Source organism: Berghia stephanieae, chromosome 6, assembly GCF_034508935.2.
Source record: "Berghia stephanieae isolate SIO BIC M18660-M18661 chromosome 6, UCSD_Bste_1.3, whole genome shotgun sequence".
NCBI lineage: Eukaryota > Metazoa > Mollusca > Gastropoda > Nudibranchia > Aeolidiidae > Berghia > Berghia stephanieae.
This window is the reverse complement of record NC_088365.1, coordinates 3808004-3817253: the sequence shown is the minus strand read 5'-3', so window position 1 is coordinate 3817253 and position 9250 is coordinate 3808004.

Below are 9250 nucleotides of genomic sequence, written 5' to 3'. Positions count from 1 at the left end.
CGGAGTCATAGCTGGGAGGGAAACAGTCAAATGCATAGTTATTGTTGTGGGAGATGATATTTTTTTCCTTGTAAATCATCTCTCTGTTATGTATTATTATATTTGTTATTTAGAATGTATAATGTAAGCATTTGAGTGTATTCCTCTTTGTTGGATTTTGTGCTTGTGTCTGGATGAGACTTATAGGTGATCTCAAACTAAGTGCATTGGTGGTGTGCTCTTGGAATCTACATCTGATCCCTATTTGTTCCCAGTTCCCCTATGTCTTACTTTTTCTTGGGTGCTTTAATTGTAATTCTAGAACTTTTTACCATCCCATTTTCTCACTTTTTACTGGCGCTGATATAACCTAAATGTGTTGCAAGCGCCGTAAAACCCTTAAAAACAACATTAAAAACAAAACAATTCAAGTACAAAAAGGTTTCACGCTATATTATTGGACATAATAATATTTTTGATGAAAAATTCTTGTGAATTTTCAGCTAGACATATCAAACATGTTTGTAAATTGTTTTTGTTGTTGTAATTTTCTTTTCTTTCTTTTTTTTGTTTTTTTTTTTTTTTTCGGGACATATTTGATGTGTGAATATGCTCTTTTTTTATTTTTAATGTGACAATTAATCATTATAGATAAATGATGAAGACCAACATCTTGTTCATAATAAATAGTGAACCGATATTTTGTGAGCTACAGTGAGGTCTGATGCTAAAGTTTTAAGGGTTTTTATTTAAATGAGTAAAACATTCAATTTGAATCCAAGATTGATATGCTGATGTAATTCAAGAAATTACTTTGTATGAACTCCCTCACCGCTGTCACCAACAATCTCGCTATCTAGGTCGGGTTCCTGGGCCTCCTGTAGTGGGCAGGGAGGTCACTTGCTGTGTCTTTCATCCCCCCTTTATTTATTTCCTGAGTTGCTATCTGTCTTTGTCTTGGAATGGGATTACTTGGTTTTGTCAGGGCCCTTGCTGGAGTCCTTATCTGGGAGGGAAACAGTCAAGTGTATAGTTTTGGGAGATGATATTGCTTTTCCTTGTAAATCAAGTCTCTAAAATGTTTTGTTATATATTTTTTGTTTTGAATGGTATAATGTAATCATTTGAATATATTTCTCTGAGTGCGATCCTGTGCTGTGTCTGAATGAGACTTGTAAGTGATCTTAAACTATGCACAATGATAGAATGCTCTTGGAAACTACATCTGTTCCCTATTTGTACCATTCACCTTTGTCTTACTTTTCTTGTGTGCTTTTAAATGTAAATCTATAATTTTTTACTATCCCATTTTCTTCCTTTTTACTGGTGCTGAAATGACTTTAAATTTAAATGTGCCGCAAGCACCATAATGCCCTTAGAAACATAAAAACAATAAAAACAAACTATATCGGTTTGCACCAACCTCTCTGTTCAATACTGGCACTGATATTATCGGTAAGGTTTTTTCAATTGAAGTAATCGAATAACAGGCCTATTTTTAATAGGATTTATATTATATTTCTAAAGACAGGTGAATTATTTTTACAAATATAGAAAATATTATTTTGTTGTTTGGTCCAAGTGTTGTTGAATGAAATTCAGCTTTAAAATGCATGTGGTTTTGGGAATTAATATTGACACTTCGGTTACTTTTACCCCATCATGATTTACGGTTTTCTGTGTGAAGAATAATATTTACATTATTAATGCTACTGTTTTTAATTTTTACATGATAGCAATTGTTATATAAACTATACCAATTTTTATATTAGATTGAGTAACTAAAGTTATAAAGATAGTGGGCAGGGAGGTACATGCTGTGTCTTCTATCCCCCCATACCCGTTTTCCAATTGTTTCCTGTCATTGTCTTGGAATGAGATTACTTAGTTTTATCCTGATCCTTGCCGGCGTTCCCTTGGCTGGGAGGGAAATAGTCGAATGTATAGTTATAGTTTTGGGAGATGATATTTTTTTCCTTGTAAATCATCTCTCTCTTATGCATTGTATGATGTTTAGTTTACATATTATATTATATGATTGGTACACATTTGATTGTATTCCTCTCAGTTGGGACCTGTGCTTGTGTCTGGATGAGACTTTTAGGTGATCTCAAACTAAGTAATTTGACTGTGTGCTCTTGGAATCTACATCTGTTCCCTATTTGAACCAATTCCCCTTTGTCTTACCTTTTCTTTTGTACTTTAATTGTAATTCTAGAACTTTTTACTATCCCATTTTCTTCCTTTTTACTGGCGCTGATATGACCTTAATGTGTTGCAAGCGCCGTAAAACCCTTAAAAACAAAAACAAAAACAAAGTTATAAAGTGTTGCAAGCTCTGTTAAAACTCCCAAGATCAAGCAAATAACTAAACCATTGGCACGTTACTTAACTTGTTAAAGCTCCAAAGCTCTGCACCGTGTTGATTTAAATAGAAAGAAATAATTATTGAAGGATTCGAAAAAAGAATTTTAAAAATATCTTTCTTAAAATTGTGTATACAGCAAATTAAGAGAAAGAAAACACAAAACAAACCTAGAATCATAATCTGCAGAATTCTATACATTTAGTTTTATTTTCCATGGCTGTGATAACTCTTTATACTGTTACTCTCTGTTTGCATATTTATTCATCATTTACATAAGACAATGTTATAATTTTCATCCTGTTAATTTCATTTGACTATCAATGATTGAACTGTATACCAGCAATTCATATTTCATACTCTTAAATTAATCGATTTTCATTGTGTTCTTTTCTTTGATTTTCATTGTGTTCTTTTCTTTAATTTAATTTTTTTTTTTTTCCATTAAAGAATTACTTTTTTTTTCTTTTAAATTTTCATTTTTGTATGACCTACGTGAAGGGATATATAACAAATATGTATTTTATAAGATAATAATTTTTTATACACTTTAAAATATTTATCAGCTAAAGTAATTTTTTTCAACAGGGTATGGATTTATTATTGAAATGAATTGTGTTAAAGATATTGCATTTACTGACAGTCATTTGCCTACCAAACATATTTGTAGGTAAACAATTATAATCGGTTTGAATATATGGTAACAAATATATAGCTAAAACAAAAAACAAAAAAACAACAACAAAAAAAGAACTAACAAGAGAATGAATAAAAAAGATTTAAAAGCCAAAAATTATGAGACAAACTAATCGAAAAAGAGAAAGACTAAATTTGAAAGAGAAGCGTAAATATTTCATATTTTATTTTACTATTTGGCATTTTTTTGAGAGCCACCTTTATGTTTCGTGTTGATTTGAATTTTAGAATTTATTTTAGGAATTAAATGCTTCTTTTTTTCATTTATTGTGATTGCAATTTTACAAATTATATTGTATTTTATGACTTTTAATTTTTTATTTGACTTTGGATGGATGTAAGCTCATTTTTATATCTTGTAATCTGTGAATACTCATTTTTATGTTTACTTTGAACTTAACCTTACGACATGTCACAAGCTGACCATTATTTTAGGTCTCGTTTACAGCAAAAAATAACTCTAGTGTCTTACTTGTAACATCATTTGTACCAGATAATATGTAAAGGTATATCACTAAGATCCCCCACATCTGTTCATACGCAATCAGTCACGATGACTTTTACATTTTTTTTGGTGGGGCTCCCGAACTCCCATAGTGGGCAGGGAGGTACTTGCTGTGTCTTCTATCCCCCTGTATCTGTGTTCTAATTGCTTTCTGTCTTAGTCTTGGAATGAGGTTAATAAGTTTTGTCCTGACCCTGGCCGGAGTCCTTGTCTGGGAGGGAAACAATTGAATGTATAGTTGTAGTTTTTGGAGATTTTTTTTCCTTGTATGTCATCTCTGTTATCTTTTTATTTTTAACACATGGTTTGTTAATATTTGAGTGTGGGATCTTGTGCTGGTGTCTGGGTGAAATATTTAGGTAATCTCAAACTAGCTACACTGATAGTGTGCTCTTGGAATCTACAATTTGTGCCCTGTTTTTACCATTCCCCTTTGTCTTACTTTTTCCTCAAGTCCTTTTAACTCTACATTTAGAATGTTTCTACTATCCAATGTTCATCCTTTTTACTGGTGCTGATATGAATGTGGCAAGCGCCCTAAAACCCTTAAAAACAAACTTTTACATTTTCAAAAATCATATTGTTAGAAAATTTCATAAATATTGGCTGTGAATTTTGTATTTTTGAAATGTTAAATTATGAATTTTAGTTTCTCTCTCTCTCTATTTTTTTTTTCTTTTTCAATGATAGATTTGCGGGGATTTTACTAAAAACTTGTCATTCAGTTATTTATGTCTTGAAACAGGGCGTATTTGGTTGTATGATGAGTTGATGGTATAGTGATATTATATTGTCGTATATTTAGTAATAAGTTAGCTTGGTGGTATAACAAGTAAGAAGGAGGAGGAAATTTATTTAACAAGGTTCTGTTATACTCATTTTCTTGACTGAATTGCTCAAAATCTGTAATTTTAAAAAAATTAAAAAGTGTAATTTTTGGACAATTTTTTTCTTGATAGACCTGTTGGCCTGTAGTTATAGAGATTTAGATTTATTCCTCTTACTTGCCAACCCTTCCGAGGTTGGCGGAATCATTCCTATTTTCATTCTTCCTTTTGATACTATTCCGCATTATCTCTGAAATTCCGATTTTCAAAAAATGATGATAATGCTAAGAACAAAAAAAGACCGAAGAGGGGGGGGGGGGGGGTTAAAAAGGTGAAATTTGTCTCAAATTAATATTTACAGGCGTTCTGATTCCACTTTTGGAATGTGAATGGTTGGCGGGTCTGTATTCCTGTTCCACCTTCCCTTTCCAGAGCTATTTATATGACCTAGAAACATCAAGCATAGCAAGAGCTGGCAACTGTAAGCTGGTGTCCGGGTTCCCCATTACTTTTGCTGTAAAAAGGGGCTTTGGTCTTAACGCATTGTTAAAATGTCATTTTCAACTAACCATCGGGTGGTTGGATGGGAGCATCACCCTTGAATCATATACCTATGATGTTCGCATGGGTGTACGATCCGATAGTGATGTCGTTTCTTCTTCTCTTTACTAGCCTATCCTGCTTCTTTGGTTTGTGATTGTATTTTTGACAGGGGATATTTTTTTTCCTGTAAATCCTCTGCCTGTTTGTTCTTGGTTATTTATAATTTAGCTTATGATATCTTTAGGTTATGATTTTGATTGACATTTGTACTATTTTTGTTAGATTGCTTGTTTTTTTGTTTCAGCGGTCTCTCATATAACCTCAATTGTGTTGGAAGAGACCTAAAGCAACAAACAAACAAAAAAAAAACTGTAAGCTGATGTCCGGGTTCCCCATTACTTTTGCTGTAAAAAGGGGCTTTGGTCTTAACACATTGTTAAAATGTCATTTTCAACTAACCAGCGGGTGGTTGGATGGGAGCATCACCCTTGAATCATATACCTATGATGTTCGCATGGGTGTACGATCCGATAGTGATGTCGTTTCTTCTTCTCTTTACTAGCCTATCCTGCTTCTTTGGTTTGTGATTGTATTTTTGACAGGGGATATTTTTTTTTCTGTAAATCTTCTGCCTGTTTGTTCTTGGTTATTTATACTTTAGCTTATGCTATCTTTAGGTTATGATTTTGATTTACATTTGTACTATTTTTGTTAGATTGCTTGTTTTTTTGTTTCAGCGGTCTCTCATATAACCTCAATTGTGTTGGAAGAGACCTAAAGCAACAAACAAAAAAAATCAACTAACCATAGACAAATAATGAAGCTTTACTTATTTATTTTAAAACAATTAAGTTAACCCTCTATTAACAAGGCTTTTATTCTGTACTAACAATAATATAGATGGATTGATTTGGGCTGTATTAAAGAAGCACAGTATATACAAACCAGGATGTTGTTAGTTTTCCAAATATCCGTACATATAAATGATTTATGCTTTTTGTTTTAAGAAAAAGGAAATTTTTTTTTTTTTTTGGGAGGTGGAGGGGAGTGGGACTTTGATTTTCTTTCTTCAAATAAAAAATTGTGATCAACTTTTCTATATTATTTAATCTTGTACGGTTTTGATTCAATTCTTGATTTTACTGAGGATGTTACTTTGTTTAAGACCTGTAATATTGAGTTATTCTCTTATTGAGGTAAAACTTTTTTTCTCTATGTATTCTTCAGTTGTGATCCACTTGTATGTACTTTATTTTTGATATTTCTATTTTATCGATGATATTTACGAGTTTTTACTGTTTTAAAGATAGGGATATTTCAATGTTTTATTCTTTTGTTTTGATAAAAGAATTTTTGGGGTTTTTGTTTCTCCGTTTATTTGATTGTGATCCTTTTATATAATACCTTCACTAAATTTTTTGGTATTTCAAATATATCCGTTTAATATTTGGTATAATGGTATATATATATATATATATATATATATATATATATATATATATATATATATATATATTATATATATATATATATATATATATGATAAACACCAACTACCAATTTTTGCCAAGGTTTTCTTGACACCATTTTATGTTTGGTCACTACCATTTTGGAGAGGAAGGTCGTTTGCTGTCTTTTATTCCCATTCATCTGACTGGGTGGGGATCCTGACCTCCCATAGCGGGCAGGGAGGTACATACTATGTCTTCTATCCCCCTATATCTGTTTTCCAACATGCTTTCTGTCTTTGTCTTGGAGTGAGATTACTTGGTTTTGTCCTGGCCCTGGCCGGATACCTTGGCTGGGAGGGAAACAGTCAAATGTATAGTTAGTTTTGGGAGATGATATCCTTATTCTTGGATGTTTTAATTGTAATTCTAGAACTTTTTACTATCCCATTTTTTCCCTTTTTACTGGCGCTGATATGACCTTAATGTGTTGCAAGCGCCGTAAAACCCTAAAAAAAAAACAAACAAACATTCATCTATTTCCCATCTTGCTTGCTGTCTTTGTCTTGGAATGAGATTAATTAATTTTGTCCTGGCCCTGGACGGATACCCTGGCTGAGAGGGAAACAGTCAAATGTAGAGTTAGTTTTGGAAGATGATATTTTTTTCCTTGTAAATCAACTCTCTGTCATGTACTGTTATTTTTTTTTTTCATTTTTAATATATGATTTGTAAACGTTAGAGTGTATCCCTCTTAGTGGGATCTTGTGCTGGTGTATGGGTGAGACTTTTAGGTGATCTCAAACTAAGTACCCTGATAGAGTGCTCTTGGAATCTACCTCTGATTCCTACCTGAACCAATTTCCCTTTGTCAAACCTTTTGTTTTCTCGGGTGCTTTAATTGTATTTCTAGAATATTTTAACGCTCCCATTTTCTTCCTTTTTACCAGCGCTGATATGACCTTAATGAATTGCAAGCGCTGCAAAACCCTTAAAAACAAACAAACTTCAGATCTACAGTTTTTACTCCTACTATTTCCTTTTTACTGGTTCTGAAATGACCTATAAGTGTCGCAAGCGCAGTAAAACCCTACAAATAAAACCAAACATGTTTGGTTTAAAAAATCTGTAGAGGTTTATTTTATATAAATTTAGTCTTGGTGAGAGCAATGTGATTATCTGTCCTGTCGTCATGGTTACACAAAGCAATTTGTCGCCCAATTCATCAGTGTTGTTTTGTAGTTTTAATGACAAGAAACAGTTATAAGAATCTGGCGTACTAAATGGATATTGGGATTGCTACAGGTGTATCTCTTATTATAAATGAAATATTGTATTTTAACATTTATTTTATATCCGACAATTATATACTATTTATTCTCTTTAATGATATTATAATCTTATCATACTTGTCATATTCATGTATCACTTTAACGAATAATATTCAAATTCTTCATGTGGTCTTTTGCCCTCCCATAGTGGGCAGATATATTACTTGCTGTATCTTCTATCCTATATATCTGGCCAGGGTTCTTCTTCTTCTTCTTCTTCTTCTTCGTCTTGTGGAAACCTCCAATATTGTCGAGGATCACTCCACAGTTTGTAGTGTTTTACATTTTAAACTTGCTAAAACTCTGCAAATAATACTAAAACCCATAGATTAAAAAGTCACGTTGTGAACTCCAGCAATCGCGTGAAGGCATGTGGCAACGTTTTCAGCACTTCAGCTGGAGGCTATTCCATAGTCGGGCAGTGGAAGGGAAAAACGAATACATGTGGGCGTCTGTTTTGATGTTGGGATGGTTACTCTTGCTGTGTGTCCCTCGTATTTCTTGTGCCGATATCTTTGATGTCGTTTGAAGTGTAAGGCACGAATTTTTGTAGTAGATCTTGTGGAACAATTTAGTTTATCTATCTTCTTCTCTTTTCCAGAGGTTCAAGGCCAATCCGTTGTGATATTTCAGACGCACTGAGAAAGGATCGAATGTGTTTGTGATGCGTCTTGCTGTTTTTCTTTGGATGTTTTCTAAGGTGTCGATGTTTTTCTTTGTATATGGGTCCCAAATTGAGCTGCCATACTCCAAAATTGGTCTAACAGGGTTCCTGGCCTGGCCTCTTATAATGGGAAGGGAGGCACTTACTTTGTCTTCTATCCCCCTATATCTGTTTTCCAAATTGCTTTCTGCCTTGGTCTTGGAATTAGATCACTTAGTCTTGTCTTGACCCTGGCCGGAGTCCTTGGCTGGGAGGGAAACAGTCGAATGTATAGTTATAGTTTTGGGAGATCTTGTTTTCCTTGTAAATCATCTCTCTGTTTGTATTGTTAGTTTTGTTTGGTTTTTTTAACATATGATTTTGAGTGTATTCCTCTTAGTGGGATCTTGTGCTAGTGTCTGGGTGAGACTTTTAGGTGATCTCATACTAAGTACTTTGATAGTGTGCTCTTGGAATCTACACATGTTTCTTATCTGAACCAATTCCCCTTCTTTTCTTAGGTGCTTTAATTGTAATTCTAGAACTTTTTACTATCCCACTTTCTTCCTTTTTACTTGCGCTGATATAACCGTAATGTATTGGAAGCGCTGTAAAACCCTTAAAAACAAACAAAAACAAAACAACCTCAGACCTTCCTCTACAACTTTCTTGATTATATCATTTTCTTCCTTTTTACTGGCACTGAAATGATTAAGTGCCGTAAAACCTTTAAAAACAAAACTAACAAGTTGTATCCCTGTGGTGGATGAAATTCCCCTGAGAGGGAAGGGGGAACATTGGCTGTTTTGAATTCGGTGGGTTCTTTATCGGTCCCCAGCCTTCCTCGATTCCTCATAACCCATTTGTTCTTTCCATATATTTTTTTTTCTCTGTCTTTGTTCTGGAATAAGGG